Source organism: Mandrillus leucophaeus, unplaced genomic scaffold (genome assembly GCF_000951045.1).
Source record: "Mandrillus leucophaeus isolate KB7577 unplaced genomic scaffold, Mleu.le_1.0 Scaffold148, whole genome shotgun sequence".
Lineage (NCBI taxonomy): Eukaryota > Metazoa > Chordata > Mammalia > Primates > Cercopithecidae > Mandrillus > Mandrillus leucophaeus.
In genome coordinates this window covers 4,096,214-4,121,105 of record NW_012101454.1, presented here as the reverse complement: position 1 = coordinate 4,121,105, position 24,892 = coordinate 4,096,214, and positions in this window count along the sequence as shown.

The window sequence follows — 24,892 nt, the reverse complement described above, 5'->3', positions numbered from 1 at the left end:
GAGACAGCACGAGGGGTGTCATAGGGGTAGCTTCAGCTAATGTTTCATTGCAAGACACTAAATGCCCCTCAAGTTGAATTTCTCTCTAATCTAAAGTTTCAGTAGTCATTTCTGAGAAGTGCTCACAAGATTTTGCCATAAGCCCCAGTAGATACTCCACAGAGGGCTATCAAATGGAGAATTTGTCCCTACCGGCACTCTAGCATTTACTCTGCACTGTGTGGGCTCTGGCAATCTTACTGGTTCCCATTAGCAGTTCCATTCATATTGCTTGAAGACTGGATTTAGAAGCCTTCTGTTTTACAAAACTAGGTAGGAGAAACATTTCCTGATAAGATACAATGTTTGTTCTCATGATACAATCAGGTAAAAGAGTTGCAACCACTTCACAGGAAGCATTTTCAAATGTATCAATTGACATAATCTTATCAACCTTTCCATTTTTAAGTTCTAGTTTCAGGAACTTCTCTTCTCCACCCTCAAACCACTTTACACTCTTTTGTGCAAAAGGCTTTGGGTCCTCAGCCAGGGGTTGAGCCAAAGGTCCCTGATCTTTTTGTCAATCTTTATCTTGATTAATCTGCCCAACTATTGCCCCAGGCAATTTCATACCAGATTTCTCATTGTAATCTCTGCCTTCTGCTTTTGAAATCTTTCCAAATTGGGGGAAATACAGCAAACTGGTTTGGGCCCTTTAACGTTGGAGGGCCAGCAGGGGTTCCTCTTGGTTCACCCAACATTCAGTAGTATTGTATTAGGACCTTTGTTTTGACCCCATCAATTTCCATTTTATTCATTCAATTTTTTATAGCCATCTAAAGATTTCCACCCCCTTGGGATGAATTCCATGACTCTCCTCTTTCTTTTTCCACTTAGTTTCACCCCATCAATGTTTTCTTTACTCACCTTATTTATTAATAACTGTTTAAAAAATGTCCACCTTCCTGGGACCAGTCATTTGACTCTCCCTTTTGCCTTTCCCCATTCCTTTGTTAACTAACCTAATGTTGTTATTAACCATAAGAATCATAAGGGGAAGCTGAAACAGTAAATTTGATAAGGCTTCTGGAACTGTTGTTTGATTCTGCAGGAGTAATGTCACATAGGGTGCCCATGTAGAAGGAGCCCTCTTAGCCACAGCATGTACCATAACCTGGGTAATGAGCATATTCAGCAGGTGAGTAAACCTGTCATCATAAAGCCAGTCTCACATGGCTTGCATACAAAGTATATCAGCTGCTTTATCTGGGATGTCCCACTTGACATTAATAGGTGGAGTTGGATAGTCCCCTTTATCAGGGTAAACACATCTTACAGTGGCTTTCATCCAGTCTATCAGGCTGGCTGTTCCCTCAGGAATAACCTTCTGTGTATCTGGATCCCATATACCTATCTGTGATTGTTCAGTGGTGAGCTGTGGGTCCCGTATCAACCCAAACATGCTCTTCCACTCTGCAGCATTTAAAAACAAAGGTACTTCCCTTAAATTAGTTACTCTCATAATCCATTTTAGTAAAGGTTGCTTAGGAAGCTGATGACGCTAATCTACAAAATGGAACAATTCCTTTACATCATACCCCTGTTTTCAGCAGTTACTTAGTTTTGCCCTTCCCTCACATTGATTACCTTGTTTGTAACCACAGGTCTCAGAGGTACTTTTTGTTGTCGCTGCATAATTCTGCCCTTGGTGCAGTGGCTTTGAGGCTGGTGGCCTCAGCTCAGACTGACTGAAATGTGAGCTTGGTCTAGCAGGAAGGTCCAATGCAGTATTCTCTTTTGATTTCATTTTAGCTCTTACAGATAACAATAACCAAGAGATTGAATATTTCACTTTTTTCTTATTAGTTTGCATTTCCTTATGCATTCAGTGAATGAGCTCCCGGGAGTTAGATTCATCTTTAATTCCACTGGTAATTTTTACCTTTAGTAATTGATCTCAACACAGCTGCAGCTTCATACCTTGGGTGACCACATGGCCACTCAGGAATCAAAGATTTGTTATCTCCCACTCTTTTATCCTTTCTCTTCCCAAACCACGTTTCCATGAGTCAGGGTCATTCCAGCAAATCCTACTTTAAACAGCAATTGCGCAGGGAAAGACTCTCAAACTGTTTTTCCTCTACTATGACACCACAACGATCAACACAGAAGATTCCAATAAGCAATGTATGGAGAATTTTTTTTGCCACACACCAAGCAGCAGACACCAGCTGGGTGTCCTCCAGTTCAATTCCAACACTGTCTACCTTGGTATAGCATTGCATTCCATGGGTTGAGGGCTTAGCCCCCAAAACTGCCCCCCATACACATAAGAGTCACAAGTCCAGATCTCTGAAACTTCTGACTGACTGGCTGCAAGTGTGTATTCACGTGACCCTCTCTTTGCATTGGATTAATTTTCTGGAATAGCTCACAGAACTCAGGGAAACATTTACTCACATTTACTGGTTATTTTAAAAGGTATTGCAAAGAACGTGTAGGATGAGGTATGGGGGAAGGGGCATGGTACTTCCATCCCCTCCCTGGGCATGCCACTCTCCAAGGACCTCCACATGTTCAGCTGTCTGTAAGCTCTAAGCAGTGGCTCTGAATTCCATCTACAAGTTAGAATCTTTTTAGAGAATTGACAGAAAACTGATGCTTAGTCCTGGCATCAGATTCCCTGGGGCTGGGGCCATTGCTCTGTATTTTTAAAAAGGAGATCGAGACCATCCTGGCTAACACAGTGAAACCCCGTCTCTACTAAAAATACAAAAAAATAGCTGGGCGAAGTGGCGGGCGCCTGTAGTCCCAGCTACTCGGGAGGCTGAGGCAGGAGAATGGCGCAAACCCGGGAGGCGGAGCTTGCAGTGAGCTGAGATCCGGCCACTGCACTCCAGCCTGGGCGACAGCGCGAGACTCCGTCTCAAAAAAAAAAAAAAAAAAAAAAGCTCCTCACGTGACTCTAATGTGCAGCTGGAGTCCATGAATTACTATCCTAGTAAGAAGCTTACTATGTGACAAAGGCCACCTATTTCACAGAGTTGGATATTGGCGTTTAGAAGCTGATATTCAATATAAATAAATAATCAAGGACCATCAGAAATTTGAGAAAGGCCTTCAACATGAAGGAGAAAAACCAAGACAAACAGCATGAAACAAACAAAACAAAATAATGGTTGACAGTACCCATAGAGAGATTCACAGGGTTATTTTATTCAAACAAAAACAAAAGAATATCATACAAGAAAAACATAAAATCAGATAATAAAAGTAGCTTTTAAAAGTTAATATAGGATCCTTGGCAGGGGAGGGCTGGTTCCTATCATTTACAATACAGCACATTTAAGGTACTGCAAAGGAATCTGTTGCAGAAACATAGGGCAAAAGAGGAAAAATCAGCACAGCCTTTGCATTTGAATCTTGATACAGAAAAATCTGCATTGCCTAAAAAGATTATACATGCAAGAACAAAATGCATCCTAGTTTTGACATGATGGCCTTCTCAAATCCACTATGTGTGAAGCTTGGTTATTCTAGGCTCCCACAGTCCATATAGTAACTATCAGCTACATGTAGCTTTTGAGCACCTGAAATGTGGCTAGTCTAAACTGAGATGTTCAATAAGTATAAAATACATTCACAGGTTTGAATATTTGGTATAAAGATAAGTAAAATATCCAGTGAATTTTCTATATCAATTGAAACGATAATATTTTAAATATATTGGGTTAAATAAAATGAATTATCACAATTGAAAAAAAAGTTATAGGAAGTAGACTGAGTGCAGTGGCTTATACCTGTAATGCTAGCTACTAGGGAGGCTGAGGTAGGAGGAACACGTGAACGTAGGAGTTAGAGACCAGTCTGGGTAGCACAGCAAGACCCCATCTCTAAAAGCAACTTAATAGGGGACATTACCAAAATTAAAAGTATTCAATAAAAGAAGGAAAAGCTTATGTGGAGAATATCTTCCAAAAAGTATAATAAAATGACAATTTATGCAAAACATGGGAGAAAATATAGAAAAAAATAAAGAACCAATTATGGGATTCTAACATCTGATGAAGAGAAGTTCCTGGAAAGCAGAAAAGAGAATTCAGAGGAGGGGACAGTATCAAATAAAATTGTTTATATTGATTGATATGGTATTTTAGATATATTGAGTTAAATACAATGTATTGTTTTATTTAATGTAAATATAAAACAAAAAGATTCTCAGAGTTGAAAGACACAAACTTTCAGGTTAAATGAGTCCCTGTGTCTTCAGGTCACTGGGAATAAAAATATCCTCCCAGACATTTGTGATAGAAATAGCATAATCTTTTTTTTTTTTTTTTGAAACGGAGTCTCTGCAGTGGCCCGATCTCGGCTCACTGCAAGCTCCGCCTCCCGGTTTACGCCATTCTCCTGCCTCAGCCTCCGGAGTAGCTGTGACTACAGGCGCCCGCCACCTCGCCCGGCTAGATTTTTGTATTTTTTTAGTAGAGACGGGGTTTCACCGTGTTAGCCAAGATGGTCTCGATCTCCTGACCTCGTGATCCACCCGTCTCGGCCTCCCAAAGTGCTGGGATTACAGGCTTGAGCCACTGCGCCCGGCCCATAATCTTTAAGATAAAAAGAAGTTACCCAAATTGTTCAGGGATGAACAACAAAAAACAGGGAAACAATTATACACACAAAAACAGGTAACTTATAAAAGGACACAAAAGCAGAATAGCATTAGACTTTTTATCATAAGCACTGAATGGGAAAATAAAATACTACCAAAATCTTGTGGGAAAGTGATTTTCAACCCAGCCAAATGAAGTTTAAGACAAGCATAAATACATTTTGGTAGATGTGGGTTAAAAATTATTTTCATATATTATTTCTTTGGGAGTCACTTGAGGATGTTCATCAGTAAAATGAAATAAACCAAGGGGAAAGATGTAATACTCAAGAAAAAAAAATGGCCCAACCTAGAAAATTAGTGAAAAGAGATCTCAGTTGCATTACGCAAGAAAACAGAAGTCCAGATTACAATAGAACGATAAAGGGATTCAGGAAGTATGTTTCTGGCAGGACAGGTGAACCCTAAAATAATTTTTTGATTAGATGAAGATATTGAAAAAAAAAATTGAAAGTCAGTAAACTGACTTGAAAACTATGACCATATAGTGAGACAAAGCAAAGAAATGTACCCAGAATTCAATTGGATCTATCCTTGAGAGTCGTGTAGTCCTATAATAGGGTGTACATAAAAAGAATATAGGTTTCCATTAAGTTTACAAGTCTTTTCACTCAAATAAAATTTACATACCTTACAAACCAGAGATGCAATGTCCAAACAATCAATTTGAGTGGAGTTGTAGATCTATTACATGCATCAGTTGAAGAATTAGATATATAATAGAGCTACCTAACTCTTTTAATAGTATAAATACTGTTCGGTGCTTTGCATCAGTATTCCCAACTGAGACCCCAGCCAAAGTCTGATGATTTTATGTAACCTCAAGCATAAGAAGGCAATCCCAAAAGTTCCTTGAGATAATATAATAGCTTGATAAGTGAGCTGTAAGGATATTTACCATGAATGTCTATAGCTCTGTATCTCATTTCCAGGTAAAATGTGTAGCTAAAAATAGCATTAGTTAACTGAGAAGTTGTTTCCTAAGAAGATACTATAATTTAACCATGGGAACATAAATAAGTATAGGATTGATTAAAAAAAAGTTGTTTTAAATTTTTATTTAAAAACATTTATTTTTAAACTGACAGATTAAATTGTATGTATTTATCATGTACAACGGGGTGTTTTGAAACACAGGCATACCTTGAAGACATTGCAGGTATGGTTCCAGAACACCACAATAAAGTGACTACTGCAATAAAGCAAGTCACACAGATTTTTTTTTTTTTAATTTTCTGGGCATATAAAAGTTATGTTTACATCATATTACAGTCCATGAGGTGTGCAATAGTATTATGTCTAAAAAACAGTGTACATACCTTAATTTGAAAATACCTATTGCTAAAAATTACTAATAGTTATCTGAACCTTCAGCGAGTCATAATCTTTATCCTGGGGGAAGGTCTTGCTGATGTTGATGGCTGCTGACTGATTAGGGTGGTGGTTGCTGAAGGTTGGGATGGCTGTGACAATTTCTTAAAGTAATAGTGAAGTTTGTCACACCCATTGACTCCTCCTTTCACAAAAGTTTTCTCTGAAGTATGCAATGCTGTTTGATAGCATGTTACCCACAGTAGGCCTTTTTTCTAAATTGGAGTCAATCCTCTCAAACCCTACCACTGCTTTGTAACTAAGTTTATTGAGTATTCTAAATGCTTTGTTGTCATTTCAACAATATTCATAGCATCTTCACCAAAAGTGGATTCCATCTCAAGGAACCACTTTATTTGCTCCTCCATAAGAAGCTACTTGTTATCTGTTAAAGTATCATTATGATGTTGTAGCAATTTCATCATCTCTTCAGGTTCCACTTCTAATTCTAGTTCTCTTGGTATTTCCACATCTATAGTTACTTCCTCCACTGAAGTCTTGAACCCCTCAGTCATCTCTGAGAGTTGGAATAAACTTTTTCCAAACTCTTGTTAATGTTGATATTTTCACTTCCTCTCATGAAATACAAGTGTTCTTAATCGCATCTAGAGTGGTGAATCCTTTCCAGGTTTTCAATTTACTTTTCCCAGATACATCAGAGGAATTGCTATGTATGCAGCTATAGCCTTACAAAATGTATTTCTTAAATAATAAGACTTGAAAGTGGAAGTTAATTACTCTTGATCCACAGGCTGCAGAATGGATGTTGTGTTAGCAGACATAAAAACAGTATTCATTTCCTTGTACATCGCCATCAGAGCTCTTGGGAGACCAGGTGCATTGTCAACAAGCAGTAACGTTTTGAAAGGAATCTTTTTTTCTAAACAGTATTTCTCAACAGTCAGGTTAAAATATTCAATAAACCACGCTGTAAACAGATGTGTTGCCATCCAGGCTTGGTGGTTCCGTTGTAGAGCACAGGCAGAGTAGGTTTAGTGTACTTGTTAAGGGCCCTAGGATTTTCAGAATGGTAAATGAGTATTGACTTCAACTTAAAATTACCAGCTGCATTAGTTCCTAACAAGAAAGTCAGCCTGTCCTTAGAAGCTCTGAAACTAGGCATTGACTTCTACTCTCTAGCTATGAAAGTCTTGCTGGCATCTTCTTCCACTAGAAGGCTATTCCCTCTACATTGAAAATCTGTTGTTTACTCTTGCTACTGTCATAAATGATTTTAATTAGATCTTCTGGTTACTTTGCTGCAGTTTCTACATTAGTGTTTACTGCTTCACCTTGCACTGTTATGTCATGGAGATGACTTCTTACCTTAAACCTCATGAACCAACCTCTGCTAGCTTTAAAGTCTTCTCCTGCAGCTTTCTGACCTCTCTCAATCTTCACAGATTTGGAAAGAGTTAGGACCTTGCTCTGGATTAGGCTTTGGCTTAAGGGAATATTGTGGCTGGCTTGATCTTCTATCCATACCACTAAAACTTTCTCCATATCAGCAATAAAGTTGTTTTGCTCCTTTTTTTTTTTCTTTAAGATAGGGATTTGTTCTGTTGCCCAGGCTGCAGTGCAGTGATAGGAACATGGCTCGCTGCAGCCTTGGCCTCCTGCGCTCAAGCAATCCTCCTGCCTCAGCGTCTCAAGTAGCTGAGACCCCCAGGTGCACACCACCATGCCTGGCTAATTAAAAAAAATTTTGTAGATACAGGTTCTCACCATGTTGCCCAGGCTGATCTAGAACACCTGGGCTCAAGCTGTCCTCCTACTCCAGCCTCCCAAAGTGTTGCAATTACAGGCATGAGCCATCACGCCCAGCCTATTTTGCTTTCTTATCGTTCATGTGTCCACTGTAATCACACTTTTAATTTTCTTCAAGACCTTTCTCTTTGCATTCACAATTTGGCTAGCTGGTAGAAGAGGCCTAGCGTTTGGCCAATCTTGGCTTTGGTATGCCTTCCTCACTTAATGTTTAATCATTTCTAGCTTTTGACTTAAAGTGAGAAACATACAGTTCTTCCTTTAACTTGAACACTTAAAGGCTATTGTAGGGTTATTACTTGGCCTAATTTCAATATTGTTGTGTCTTAGGGAATAGGGAAGCCCAAGGAGAATAGGTTGGTGGAGCAGTCAAAACACATATGATAATTATTGATTGAGTTCACTGTCTTACATGGGCATGGCTCATTGTACCCCAAAACAATTTCAATAGTAACATCAAAGATAACTAATCACAGATTATCATATAGATAATGACAGATTATTACTATATTTGTTACTAGGCTAACAGATATAGTAATAATTTAAAAATTCAAAATGTTGTGAAAAATTACCAAAATGCGACAGAGACACAAAGTGAACACGTGCTGTAGGGAAAATGGTGCTGATAGCCTCGATCAATGCAGGGTTACCACAAATCTTCAATTTGTAACAAATCTCAGTATCTGCAAAGCACAGTAAAATGAGGACTGCCTCTCTCTCTCTCTCTCTCTCTCTCTCCCTCCCTCCCTCCTTCCTCGCCACCTCTATACATATATGGAGATATATACACACACACACACACACACACACACATATATGTATATACACATACACACATTGTATATACACACACACATATATATGTATATACACATACACACATTGTGGAATGGTGAAAACTAGCTAATTAACAAATGTATTCCCTCACATCATTACCATTTTTGGGGTGAGAACACAACATCGACTCTCTTGTGTAAAGTAAGGTCTTAACTGAAAAGATAATTGTCTTTTGTGGAAAGCATCAGAAAAGAATGAAGACTCAGAGCGTTACTTTGTTTTTCACATTAAGGAATTCATGCACATTTAGAATTCTATCTGCTTGTAAGAGTGACAATGGTGTGACACTAATCTGAAATTTATAGTTGAGTAATTGAATTAGACTGATTTTTTGTTTGTTTGTTTAAGAGAAGAGATCTCACTCTGTCACCCAGGGCTGGAGTGCAGTGGTACAATCATAGCTCGCTGCCATCTAGAACTCTTGGGCTCAAGTGTCCTTCCTGCCTCAGCCTCCTGAATAGCTAGGACTACAGGTGCACGCCACCATGCCCAGTCTAGACTGATTTTTTTTTTTTTTTTTTTGTGACAGAGTCTTGCTCTGTTGCCCAGGCTGGAGTGCAGTGGCATGATCTCGGCTCACTGCAACCTCCACCTGCTGGGTTCGTTCAAGCAATTCTCATGCCTCAGCTTTCCAAGTAGCTGGGACTACAAACAGGCACCACCATGCCTGGCTAATTTTTTCTTCTGTATTTTTAGTAGAGACGGGACTTTGCCATGTTGCCCAGGCTGGTCTTGAACTCCTAAGCTCAGACAATCCAGCCACCTTGGCCTCCCAAAGTGCTAGCATTACAGGTTTGAGCCACCGTGCCTGGCCTAGACAGTTTTTAGAATGAAATCTTACAAGTTTATGTAAAGTATTGGAATATTTAAGAAAACTCAAAATTCACCATATTTATGAATTTTGTTTATTAGATTTATTAAAATTGCTTAGTAGTCGAAAATATTTTATTTTGCAGTAAATAACTAATACTTAATATTGCTTTTATAATAAAATTGAAATAGTCAAAGATTTAAATATCTCAATTTGTAAATGAAACAAACATTATTTAAAAGTAATGTTAAAAGTCATTGTGTAAATATGCTAGACTTGTAAATAGAAATTAAGATTTGTAATTTAAAAGCCTAAGGACAAACTAAGTTTATGAATTTTAACTTTAATTAGCTATAGTATATCAATTATATACTTACTTTTAAAAATAAAACAAACTTCTGAATACACTTTTCTGTGAAAAAGAATAAATGCTCACAAGGGCATCAGAAATCTTACGCTATAAATGAAGATATTTTTCTTAATTTGAGGACAAACAATAAGGCAATGTAACTCTAGGAAAAACCCAAAAAAGAACAGAAAAAGAAATGTTATCTTAATAATTGTTCTACATTGGAAAATATGCATATGGGTGATAAGACTGTACACTTCTTTTGTGGTTTTTAACTCCTAGAACAAGGTATTGACAGAATATAGGAGCCTTAATTATAGTTACAGAACAGAATACATGTTATTAATCTTGACACTACAGAATTAGGGATAAGGATGGCAGAAGTTAAGATGGATGACAAGTGAAGAGGCAAAGGTGGGGTGGAAGAGGGGACAAAGAGAAGAATAGGAAGGCCAGTAGCTCAATATTATTAAATGGCAAATTAAAAAAATCTCTATGTATAGTTGATACAAGAGGAATCCAGGGAGTATGCAAAGGTAGCTAGTGAAGAAACAAGAAAGGCGTACGAATTGGCAAGATGAGGGAAGAGGAGGCAGATGATTGTGGAGTGCTGCAAATCTTCATCAATCATAGCAGGAAGTTAATACAAAATATTAGGAATTGAGAATTGATAAAACAAAGAGCTCATTAAGTATATTAAAATGCTTAATAATAAAAATATGCATATTAATATAGATGCATATACTATATATTTATATTAGTATTGCACATAATATAAAATATTAATACCTGTTGATAAATATGCATATTAAGAAAATGTAGATAAAGAAACATTTGTAAATATGCCATAGAGACAGTGAAACTGGAACAAATAGCTAGGAAATTAGCCTGGTGAAAGAAAGGGATGGCCTGGGGAGTGTTGCCTGTAACCAGCATGTACATTTATTACTTCAGTAAACAAATGTTAAAAGTTCTTATTGACAAAGAAATGTGATAGGAAAATATTGTTTAATTATACCCCTTTCTCATTATACCTTAAAGCCCTCCTTGTACCTATCTTACAAAGTTTTCTTGGTATAAGGGGATATTGGATTGTTTAACTTTTTACATGTTTATATGAGCTTAGAAAGATAGTGAATGTTTAAGTAGGTATAAGAAGAGAAAGGAGGTTTTTTTAAAAAGTTGTTATTATTATGATTGAGATGACCAGGAAAATATGTAGCCACTCTGATTATATATAGGTAACAGGGACAAGCCATAGCCTGCCATGATGAGTAATAGCAGAAGCAATTGAAGGATGGAAGCCTAGTCCGCATGTGCTCATGTATCCCATGATTGGAATAAAAAGAAATATTAAAGTCTAAGCATGAATTCTTAGTTATGCTATTAGATCATATGTGTTCCTTCCACAGAAATATTTAAAATTGGAAAATTAGAAATGTTCATAGACAATATACCTTGGGGACTCTTTCATTGGCAGCAAATCAGACAACACATTAACAGATCTCTTAAGCTTTTATAGTTAAAACAACAAACCGAAAGTTTGTTTTGACTTCGAAGGAGTCTTAAAATAAAATTCATGTTCTGTTTCTGTTTGCATCTGTTATAAAATTTGTCAAGCAGCCTATTTTTTAAACAGAGAGAAAATGACTATTTCTTTTTATTTTTTTGAGGATGGTTACTTTTATTCTATGGCTGAGAGAAGAAAAGATAAAAATGATAGTTCTATATTCCATTTGGTACACTGTCTTCCAATTCACAAAAGAAATGGGCAAGTTAATGGATGCTGGGGAGCACATCTAGACTTCCTCTGGACTGACTCTGCTTTCAGTCCTCAGGTAATTTTAACTAACCTAGCAAAATTATATTGTCCTTTCTAATATCAACTCTCAATCTCAGCCTGTAGATTTAGTATAGAGTGATGTCTTCGTTGAGAGTGAAGAGAGGCTGCTTTTATCTGATACCCGAATTACCCTGTGAAATGTGGTGATTCTAACCACACTCATATGTCCTTCATCTTTCTAGTCTCATTTATGATGTGGACAAATTTAACTTTTGGAACCTCTCCTCAAATGGCTCTGGGGTAGGTAGATGAAACTATGACCTCGCATGGCTAGTCATTTCTCTCCCAGCGTTTTTCACTCAAGAAATATTTTTAACCCCTATAATGTGAGAGGTACTAGGGATATTGTAAGTGGACTGATAGCGTCCTTACCTTGATGGGGCTTATATTTTAGTGGGGAGACAGAAAACAAACAAGTAATAAATAAATGAATAAACACATGGAACAAAAATGATTACAGATTGTGATAAATACTTTTGAGGAAATAAAAAGTGTTGTGATGGTTCAGTGCTTAAGGAAGGTTTTTTTGAGGATATTTTGGTTGGTACACAAAATGTCAAGAGCTGACTGACATGTAAAGAGTTAGATGAGTAGTGTTCTAGACACAGAAGACAGCAGGTGTGAGGTCCTGTGGCCAATGAGCCACTAGTTCACAGTGAACAAGAGAATCGTGGTACACAATGTGGTTGGAACAGTCAGCAAGAGCTAGATTATGTGGAGTCTTAGGCCACAATATGGAGTTGGGTCATGACTTTAGGCATGATGAGAGACATTGAAGAACCACTGTAGAGGTACATTAGTGCCTCTCTCCTCCCGCTCCCTCCTGCACCCTCTTGCCCTATGGTGTGCTTTTCCTTCTGACACCCAGATTTTAACCCCTAACTGCTGCCAGGCTGCTGGAACAAATTTGCTGTTAAACACAGACACCTGGAAGTAAGTGCCTGAGAATGTATGCCTCACCCATCCTACAGCACCAGACCCAGGACTGCCAAATAAGGGGTCATGAAAGCCTGGCCCTTGCTTTTGGTCCAACTAGGACTATTCTGAGTAGAGGAGTAGCTAATATTCCAGAGATCGCTGTGGGATTAGGCAGAAGCCACACTCTTCAGGACTGTGCCTGAGATCTCACCCTTGCTTGTCTTCGTCCCCTTCCCTGCTTGCTTCCCCCACTCTCACCTGGGAATATTTCCCTAACAAACCTCTTGTATGTGAATCCTGGCAGACAGTCTGCTTCTGAGGCATTCAGCCACGGGCAGTCATTCTGCTGCTATTTAGAGATCATTTAAATCCCACTTCAGCCCCTCATTAGCTGTGTGTCCTTAGACAAATTACTTAACCTCTCCATGTCTCAGTTTCTTTCACAAATTATTCAATAAAGTCATTCAATGAGTATTTGCTGAATGCCTACTATGTGCTAGACACTGTGCTAACACTACAAATTCAAGTGAGCCAAACAGACAAAAATCCCGGTACTTGTGAAGCTCTCATTCTAGAGTGGGAAACAAAATGAAACAATAACCAAAATATAATAAATAAGTTCATCAACAAACAGGTAATATAGTATTCACGAAGATGACAATTGTTAGGGAGAACATAGAGCAATGTAGAGACAGACAACAGGGAATACCATGGAGGTGGGGATGAGTGTTATAATTTTCAAAAGGATGGTCTCTTTGGGAAGATGTCATCGAGGCAGAGGAAGCAGCTAGCACAGAGATTCTGGGGACAGAGCGGCATGCCTACTGTGTGTGAAAGACAACAGTAGGGAGGCTTGGGAGGTTGGAGTGAAGTGGGAAAAGGAAATGCAGTAGCAGGTGAGGTCATGGTGGGGAACAGAGAGTCAGATGCTGGACCATCTGATAGGTTGTGTGAAAGACTTGGCTTTTAGGCTCAGAGAGGTTGGGTACCACTGAGGGTTTCTGAACACAGCAGTGACTTAATCTGACTTAGGGTTTTAAACCGTTATCTTGGCTGCTATGTTGTGAATGATCGGGCCTATGTGGGACAAGAGTGCTTAGGAATTAAAAGCAGAATCTGCATTAAAGGGTTGAGAGGATGAAGTCAGCACAAGCAAGTATTCAAATAATCGTAGCTATTATCACTCCTTAGTGCTATCTTTAGTAGCAACTATAGTGATTGTATTGAAAACTCCTTCTGCCTAATATCCTTTTGATGGAGATCTGAGCATTTACTCACTGTTTTCCAGAAAAAAAGTGCCAATTAATTTGGGGCCTGGCAAAGAGAGGAAAATTTCCCCCGATCCTTGGCTCAAGATTACATTTAATGGAGTGGATTAGTTTACCAGATCTTGATAGCAGGATATGTTCTACTTTGAGATCGCTGGGAAGAAAGAGTGACTTAGAGTCTAGGTTAGAAAGGAAGGGTGGGGTGCACTGTGGGCAAACTTTGCTTATTTCATAATTTCCTAGAGAAAGTTCAGTTTGAACAATCCAATGATTAAATTAAATCACACTTAGAACAAAAAACAAATTACTTGGAAAAAGGACAGAAAACCCTTTATCTCTTAGGTTTAGTATTTCCTGTTGGGTTCTAAAGTCATTTTTAAAAAGGGGAGATTGGAGAAAAGTCAGGCATTTACTGAAAGTATGAAGATCGTTGCTTCCCTTCTAAAATGTAGGCATAAGTGTTGGGTCAGGTGTTTCTGTACTATAACATTTCATTAATTTATTGAAAGAGTTCACCGTCTTTGAAGAGCAGATGCTGCCAATATTTGGCCAAGCATCAAAGGGTGGACACAAGCATCAAAGCACAGACACAAATGCTACAGGTGTTTATAGATGATAGAGGAATCACCGTTACCCTGATTACACCCCAGACATTGGTCCATGGGCAGCAGTATTTCAGTGAGACCTCAAAGGAAGAAACTGGATGTGTAGAGAGGGAAGGATAGGTCACTCCATATGATGGGAGAAGTACAGGAAAAGGAGAGGTGGGAATAGGGGCAACTATGTGAAGGATGACAAGGCACCATGTTGAGACTATGAAAAGTATCATTGGATAGACAGCTGGAAACCAACCAGAAATAGGAAGTAAGAGTGTTTATAGAAATACCACATTTGTTTTCACTGTTAGAATTTCAGATTAAAGAAGCATCAATGAGCACTTTCTGGCCTTAGATTTTAAGCTTTGCTTAGTAGACGTGGTCTGAGGGCTAAGCCTATTAAAGTTTATGACAAAAAACTCTCCATAAAATTAAAAGAGGTAGATGAGATTTAAAATCACTGCAAGAGGCAGTGTGGCTGGAAAGCAGTGTGTGATGGGTGTCATGACGACCTGAAGGTTTATAAAGCATATTCTTGTATTTTGCTTATTTATTATTTTTAAAAGATTTTCTCAGTTTTCCATTTATTCTGAAACTCAACACTTAAAATGTAAAATCCTTAGAGACAGAGAATAAGGGTTGGCAATTCTTTGTCACCATCAACATTCATGTGAATGATCTGCTTGAGACTGAACAGGAAATAAATCCCCTTTATATATCTTTCACTTAAAAATGTTTTCTAAAATTCCCTTTCTGTATTTTTTTCAGATAAAGAATGGTTTCTGAAATATTTATGAGAAAGGCCAGTTATAATTAATGGCAATACACTCTGCTACAACATCAATTTATTGCATTCCTAGTGACAAGAAGTACAATTAACATCCCTGAGGGGTTCAATAAGTGTCTGCTACACTTTGTCATTTAATGACAAGACAAAAATACATGATTTTTCCATAATCTCTCTTGGAACAAAAGCGGAACCCTCGTATTCTATGAACAATGTGCATTCTGTGGCTGTGTTTGCTTTATTCAGCAGTGTACTTCCAGGACATTATATGCAGAGGACTTTCAACAAATACTTGTGAAATGAGTGAACAGATAAACACACCGATGTTTATCTATTGATGAATGAAAGGATGAATGCATGAGTTTCCTGTTAATTTTCTCTCTTCTACTTTGATCTGACTAGATAGTTTATTTAGAACATCAAGTTGTATTCATTGTCTTCTAACCACAGAACTTTCCTTAGCATCTTTTCTTCTTTTTCATCTGCTGTTTCCAAGTTTTCTGGAATGCTTGATTTTTATGGACTTTGTAGAAATCTACTCAGTGTTTCTTGTACCTCATAGCCATGTATGAAAACTGATCACATTTTCAGCATTTTCAAAGCAGGAGGTTTGCCTTCACCACAGATGTGGATTATATTATAAAAGTTTGTACTGTTTTCTAGAAATAACCAAATCAGTTCAAAACAATTATTAATATGTCAGACACATCTGAATCAAGAATTATTGCTGCTGGAAATATTTTAATTGCTTCAAGATACTCTAGGATCTCTCTTACTTCTCCTCTTCCATCTCCTCCTCTCCCCTTTTCTTCTTCTCTCCTCCTCTTCCTCAATCTCCCATTTCTTGTTTAATCGATTAACTACCAATATATAGCCTTTATCTTGTCATTTGATCTGATAGCTTTAATTTTAGAATGTGAACATTTGCCTCCAAAACACTTGTCTGAATGGAAAAAAATATTTCTTAACAATGGGATGTTCTAAAATTTAATCAGCACACCATATTGTTTCAGCACTCTCTTCTGCATGTGAACATGATATGGTATCTCATGCTGTTAGCATCTTGTGAATTTTATTTTCCTGAGTTAAGTGACTGACTCCTTGGGAACAATTTCTTATCACATCATTTTTCACACCCAGAAAAACCATGACTCAATAGCCTCTTGGACATCATCTTGCCAAACAACTTAAGAGTGGTGAGGAATGATTTGGTCATTTTCATAGCATTTATTTTTTCACTTTATGTCATTTTCAATGTTTTCACTTTATGTCACTTTATGTCTACTCCCTGGAAGTAGAAAAGTTGTAAGATATATTCTGTCTTCACTTTCTCCTCTTCTTTTGCCTGGTATCTTCTATTGTTTTCAGGACCTTATTGCTTCTTGTCTCCCTCACTGACTTCCCTTGTATCACAGAACGTTGAACATGTTATTTACTGAGTGGAGAAGAGAAGCTTCACATCTGTATTTGTGAACACTGCTTGTGGAGGAAAGAAAGGGGCAAGGGAGGCCAACTCTCAACCCAACCCACTGCCTAATTCCAGAGTGGATTTTATGCAGAGCTAGAATGGGAGGCATCCTGTGTAGTATGGCTTGAGAGCACTGAAAAACTGACTTCCTCCCCAGCCTTAGCTTTCTCAATCGAGCTTTATTGACACAATTGAATGGAGTCACTGCTTGGTGTTTCAGGGACACAAGATCAGTTGTGGCTGCCCTGTCATATAATCTAAGAGTGAAGACTGACATGCTTATAAATTTTATGATATAAGATAGAAAAATGTTATTTAAAGTGCTCTAAGAGAGATAACAAATGAAGAGAGGTCACCCAGGGTAACCAGGGAAGGTCATATGGAGGTTCAATAATTCCCTTTTAGGATGTAACTTTCCTACAGGAGTAATTTACTAGAGCATTATTTGCCACTAACAAGTTATCCTTCATTAATGTATTAGTTACTTAGCTTTCTGGAACAGCAGAGAGTAAGCCACTAAGGGAGTGGTTCTAAAGACAGGAAAGTTTGACAGTGGGGATGGGGAAAGGAAAAGTGTTGCTGGAGGAATTGGCATGGGAGCAAATGAGTCAGAATTTAGGGTAGTACTTTGGAGGGAAGACCTGTGGAGATCAAGGGCATCATGTGGGAGTTAGAGAGGAGAAGAGAAGGCAGGAGATGGAAGAGAGTGGTGAAAAACAGGATGTGAAAACATTTGGGAATAGGAGTTCCATTGAGGTTATTATTTCTTCACTAAAGAATGAAATGTTAAGTGAACATGTGTGACTAAATGTTAAGCAGCTAGATCTAGACCTGGTTCTCCTGGAAGAAGAGCGAATGAATGTACCTTTGCCTTTTTATATAATCTCTAGAAATTATTTAGGCTTCTCCCTCATCCATCCCACAGGAAGCAGGCAACCATAAATGCTTGAGACATTTTCAGGGGATCTCAGTGTTGTACTTTTCAAGTCATATGGTGTTCTCAGTAATTTTTGGAGTCATTTTTTAAATGTCTTGATAGTCTTTTGATTTTTTAAATTAATTAATGGTATTTGAACAGATGTGAAACATTTTCTTGTAGATATTATTCTACCTGCTTTAAAAACATAAGATCTGTAAAATTCAAGTGGGTCTGGCAATTGTTCCTATCATAAAAGGAACTACTGTTGCTCCTGTTGAGACAGAATACCAAGCTGTTTGAACTTTTGGTCTGATTGAGTATCAGGCTTCTTGAAGTCTTACAATAAAATGTGAACTTTGCTCTTTTCCTGCTTTTGGTTTCTCTCTTTCTCTAGGTAGTGTGCATATATTTATGCAAAAATATACTCCCAATTTTTAATTCTGTCATTTCTGACTGGGCACAATTACTTGAGTCACCAATTACAAGGATATGTTAAAACTTAAAATTATCTCCTATGGCTAGTAACTCATTTTGGACCAGTTTCTATTAATATGGATTTGAAGAGAATATGAATATATTGATAATATCTTGGAATGTCATGAGTTATGCCCTGGGAAGTAATTTCAGTCTATATTTAGACCAACATTTTGAAAAGTGTGGAGGAGAGGAAATGACTATGGGGAGGAGAGAGAACCTTTTTTTTTTCTTTTTCAAAAGCATGTGGGTTGATATATTTTTATCTTTTTCTTGTCTATAACAGCGTAGGCTTGGTGAATGTCAATGAAAGAAACAACACATCACATGTTCCTATCGGTGAGTAAAAATTATAGATAGAAGTTTTATTTTGTGAAGTCAAGGACATAAATAAATGTGGATGGTATTGTTTTACCACAGTATGATCTAGAAATTATATTAAAAACACATTCACTGCTTAATATAATTATTGGCAACAACTGTTACTGCTAATATTTCATGTATCACTACATATACAGAAGACATAATGTTACATGTTATAGGAGGCATTTGCCGTTCTTTTTAGACATTCAATATTTTGAGCACCCTTCTTATATTTGGTGAATTACAACTCCATTGAGCTTGTACCTCCCATTATAGAAATATAAATCTCTTTCTCATCTTCCATTTCATTAGAGTGCAGAAATTTAACCATTTGACTTAGGCTCTGTCAGTTGGAAGCTAGTGATGAGAGAAACAGGTGCAGCACCAAATCCAATCCATTCTGGCGTGCATGACAGCAGATTCTTTTGCCTCTGTAATTTCTGGGATAGTGGTAGCAGAGGTTTTAGTGGTAATACCCAGTGTACAGTGTTGGTATTTTTGTTGGTGTGTCTGCTCAGTTGGGATAGAAGTATTACCTTCACATTAAAGGGGAAGCATGATGTAGTGATTAAAGTTGTTGGACTTTGGAGCCAAAAATTTTCCTGGGTTTGAATCTCAGATTTACCACTTACTAGCTGTGTTGATTGTGGGCCAGAGACTTAATCTCTCTTTGACTCAGTTTCACTGTATGTGAATTGGGAATAATAATAGCAGCTAGTACCTTGAGTTATCATGATTGAATCCATTAATATTTGTAATGTGCTGATATGGTTTGGTGTGTCCCCACCCAAATCTCATTTTGAATTATAGCTCACATAATTCCCACATGTTGTGGGAGGGACCCAGTGGAAGAAAATTGAATCATGGGGGCGGTTCCCCCTTCCTGTTCTCATAGTGAATAAGTCTTATGATGTCTGATGATTTTATAAGGGGTTTCGCCTTTCACTTGTCTCTTATTTTCTCTCGTGTATATCAGATATATCTTTGTCACCATCAACATTCATGTGAACGATCTGCTTGAGACTGAACAGGAAATAAATCCCCTTTATATATCTTTCACTTAAAAATGAAAGACATGTCTGCTGCCACGTAAGACGTGCCTTTCGCCTTCCACCGTGATTGTGAAGCCTCCCCAGTCAGTGGAACTGTGAGTCCATCAAGCCTGTTTTTCTTTATAAATTACCCAGTCTTGTGTATTTGTTTATTAGCAGCATGAAAACGGACTACTACACATGCTTATGACAGTGTCTGAACCATAGTAAACACTCCAGCAACCAGAGAAAATTTATCCAAGTAAGGATATTTTAAAGAATCAGTGGGCAAGAATAAGATTTATTTGTGTTTACACTCCTGGAACTATCCTATTCTATGTACTAGCTATATCCAGAGTTCCTAAACTGTGTGCTGAAGCACCCTGAGCCACAAGGACATAGAGGGATATTTTAAATTTGGTGAAAGGAACACAGTGAAACTTGATATCTGTTAGAAACCTTGAGAACTACTAGCTAAGGTAGTTCAGAGTTACATTAATTTGTGCTAATTTTTTTTAATGTTGTAGTTTTGCAAAACAAGATTTTTGGCAGTTGTTTGATAAAAAACAAGCACTATGTGGGAAATTAATATTTTAGGAATGAGAGTAGGAAATGAAAGTGGCATTTTCTAGTCTGATACCAAGGTTTGAGAAGTTGTACAATACCCTGTAAGGCGAACACATCGCATTAGTAAATGATTTCGTTTATTCAAAAAGAAAATTAAAAGATTTTTTCTTTCAATAAAATGTATTGTTTTTTTCAAACAGATAGTAACTTGTTAGTTCATAAATACTTATTCAGTTGTTTAAACTTAACTGCTTAATCAATAGAACTACTAGGCATTTCTTTTGGTCTAAGGGCATTACATAAAAATTACTATGATATCATGAACACTGTACACCAAGAAACTTTGGGAACTTCTGAGTTATACACATTTTTAGTAACAAGCAGACTGGCACCCTGATCTACGGAATTAGGTAGATATTAAGGGCCAAGTAGAAATCATTAGAATTTCTGCTTCCTATAAAAATGGAAAACCAAAAGCAGTATCACATTTCTAAAAGAATTGCAGAAATAGTCACTTGCCATAAAGACTTGGGAGAGGGATACTGATGTCCCTAATATCTCCATTTATCTCATTTGTTTGGTTAGTAGAGAAGGCTAGCCATGAAGAATGATACCTTGAATTTCAAGAGAATTCTATTTCTGTGAATATGAGGACCACAAGACCACATTAAATTAAATTTCCAACTAGAAAATTTTTAACCAACATGAATAGCATATATCCAAACAAAGATCCCTGTGAGGCTTGGCTTGATGCTATAAATTCTCAAAAAGTGTCTTTTCCCTCCTCCCAATGCCATTGTTGAGACAGGAGAGTTTTCCTGCTGTGCTGGATTGGTTGTTGTCAGCTTGGCACCACTATCATCCATCCCTTCTAAATTCTGAGTTAAAATTTAACAACGAGAGTAATTTAGAAAAGATTGGGATGAGGAGATAAAGTGGAAGTTATTATGAGACAGTTGTGAGATGATTAGATGTTGCAGCTTGATCAGTTACTTTGGCTTCCGCAGACATTGAAGATTCCTCAGAGTTCACATATCACAGCTGTGGGGTGTGTTACAAACATTTTCCAGAGCTCTAGCATCACAGTGGTTGTGGAATTTAGGCCTCTCCATAAGTTCCCACCTTGTAGTTGTCTGTTGGTGGATACATGCGGCTTCTTGGACTTCCCCATCATCTCTGGCTTTTCCACCAATGCCAGTATTCCAGGCTAAAGTGATTAGTAACTGTTTCTCTCATCTAATTTTTTTTTCCAGACCTTCATTTTTCTGGCATGCCCTGCCTTCTTGTAAGCCATAATTTCTGATTTTGAAATTATGGGTCCAGTAACACTAACACTGGCTCTACTTCACTGGCCAACAGAATTTCATGGAAATCTGGAATTGGTTCCCTGATCTGAGTAGACATAAAGGCATTAATGACCCCATCGTCATTGATAAATTGGGGTCTGGTAGTCTATGACATGCAGTGGCCAAATGGATACTTGCATGATCGCTTGTGGTCACCTGGAGTCCAATGTTGATAGAAGATTAGGTGACGAGATACTTACTGCAATAGAGAATTATAGTGGGAATAAAGAGTATAAGATTTTGCAGATCAGAGCTTTGGTAAAGAACTAGAACGCTTTCATCACTGCCTTGAAATAAACATTTATCTTGTGTACCACAGGGAATAGATTATACAGGTGACTGAATTTCAACACAAATTGGATCCACAGTCTCACAAGGAATTGCATTTTAAAGTTGGGACATTATTTAGGAGAAAGACGGGGCTTTGAAGAGTGAGATGTAGACATCCGAGCATATTTCAATTTCCTCTGAGCCTCCCTTCCCAGTAGAAACATCCTTCTCCCCTTGTCTGCGGAAGTGAACCTTCCCTTCCTTGAAGAATATATAAGAAATTCTCCTAAAATTTTACAAGAAAATTCTGAGCCTTCTCAACTCTTCTTCCCTCTTATAATTTCTAGACCTATAATAGCACTCAAATACAGATTCCAAGGAAGTAGGTTAAAAACACGATCTAAGAGAAGTACCGTAAACAGCAAAAATTGTAACATTTTGCCAATTTATATTGACAGGAATTTGGGGAGTATATATGGAAATAAACCCTAAGGTGTTAGATCAGGGTAGAAAGAATGTTATGTTGGATTAGACTGAATTTATTCATGTGGGTGTGCCGGCCAGAGATTCTGATTTCACTACGTTAGCTCAAGCAGCTGAGGGTAGCTCTAACAATTTGCTTGGTTGTATGACTGAAATCTGGACCCTCACAGTTTATGAATTAAGTGAAGATGAAACTCCAGAATATCCTTGGTGTCTTGAAGAAAAAGGTATGCAAAAACTTAAGGAGATAGGAATGTAAATTGAACTTATTAGGATGTACAATGCTCGGCTATTCCTTCTGTCTCCCAGGTGGGCACAGGGGATACCCATTCACTAAGACTTTGGACCATACAGCACTGTCTAGAAAACCAAGATCCCCGAAAGGCTTTATAGTGATTGTTCTCTGCCACCGTGGTTTGCCAGTCAGAGTGGGGGCTTATGGAAGTCAGATGATTAAGGGAGTTTTGGCTTGGGTCCATCTCACAGAGAGTTCATTGAGTTTGTAAATCCACCTCTTGGCTATTTTCCCAATTACAGGAGGCCGAGTTGAGATAGACATATTCAGTAATTAGCAAAATCCTCTTATTGGCCCATTGACCTGTGTAGTGAGGGCTATCATTGTAGGAAAAACCAACTGGAAGCCCCTAGAACTGCATCTCCATACCGTAATAGTTAACCAAAGCAATTTCATGTTTTTTTAATATATATATATGTATAGAAACATATATATAGACATATATACACAAAGTATATATATATACTTTAAGTTCTGGGATACATGTGCAGAATATGCAGGTTTGTTACATAGGTATGCACGTGCCATGGTGGTTTGCTGCACCCATCAACCTGTCATCTACATTAGGTATTTCTCCTAATGCTATCCCTCCCCTAGACTCCCACCCACAATTTCATATTTTGAAAAGGATTATAGAGATGAGTGCTGTCATCAACAGCTTGTAGCTATTCAAGCAATTATTCCACCCCATTCCCATTAAATTCACATATTTGGCCTATAGAGAAGACAGATGGACTTAAAGAATGTGTATAGATTATTATACACGTAATAAGGTAACGACTCCTGTTGCAGCTGGTGCTCTACATGTGTTTCTTAGAGAAAACCAGCACAGTTCCCAGCTCTTCCTGCTGCTGTGTTAACAGGAACACTCTGTATTATATTATAACAGGGGAAATTTATTTGAATTAGCTAAGGGAAATAAGAGTTGCGGATATTCAATGGAGGCAGAGAAGAAAGGACAGAGTATGGAGGTAACTCAAGGACGCCATGGAGTACCTCACAGTTCTTCCATGTGCTCTGGAAAATGTTAATGGAAGACTCAAGCAGCTTCATTGAGACAGGACTACCACACACACAGATCCCTCAGGAATGAAGTTCTGTGTCACCTCTTCAGGTGAAGACAACACCAGCTGTGTTGTTGGCTTAAAGACAAAAATATGCAATGTGCATCATAAAAGAAAAATAATAAACATCGACCGTAGCTTTTTCACTCAAAGAAAAATAGACTGATGTGGCAAATATGTGTATTTAAATATTTGGACTTATTTTCCTTTTTTACCCGCTTTTTGACCCCTATAATTTTCTATAGAGTGTGCTGATGACAATTTTTAAAATTTATAGACTACATATTATTCAAGGTGGGATTGTGAAGTGAAGGAGGAATAAACATACCCCAGAAATCCTGGACATGGAGTTGGATACAATAATGAGTACAGTTGCTTGGAAGTTTATACAAGAGGGAATAAGACAAAAGAAGGCAATGATGCCAAAATGGTGGACTGTAATGGATATTTTTCATTCTCTTTGGCTTCTCCTTTGTTTATCCTTCTTATGTTTGGGGGAATTTCTGCCTAATAAGTAGACCTCTCACTATGGAAGTCAGAAATTCACTTTCGCAATTTCACTGTGGCTAAGGGCATATATATTTGTGATCCAGGCTCTTTCAATTGGACACACCCATGCCAATCTTTGTAGCTGACTCTGTAAGAAACAAGTGCCATACAAAATTCATTCTAACTTGGTTGACAGATGATGTACTTAATTTCCAGAAGTAGCAGTGGCTGGGGTTTAAATGGCAACATCCTGTGCCTGGTGATATTGATGTTGTCAGTGCAAACCACTGTGCCCATGCTAAGTGGGAATGGGAATGCTGTCTCCAAAATGTGATCTCCTACTGTTCTCCATCTGATTCAGAGCACTGGTTCTGGCTCTGTAGCCTCTAAGCTTGTTGCTCTGGTCCTCCCGTAGCTCATACAGCTACTTAAAAAACATTTAATACATTATATTCCTGCTTAAATTAGTTAGAATTGGTTAATTTCTTATGACTAAGAATCTTATAATCAGGTGTTCTGCATGTAGCACTCTAATCTTGCTAACTACTGTGTAAGGTAGACTTCATCATCTTCATTTTACAGATGATAAGACAGAAATTAGATAACTTGCTCCAGATCACAATACTTGTTATAAAGACTAAGAATTCAAACTCATGTTTAGTTTTTATAATTTATATTTATTAATTTTCACTTATAATTGATTGTGAAAATATATCAATAATTGTTCAAATATAAACAGTAGTGAAAATGTCAATATGTTAATAGCATTTATATCTTGGTTTAGTTTTCTAGTTATTCTCATTTATTCAACTTCTTTTTTTAATTTATTTTTTATTATTATTATACTTTAAGTTCTAGGGTACATGTGCATAACGTGCAGGTTTGTTACATATGTATACTTGTGCCATGTTGCTGTGCTGCACCC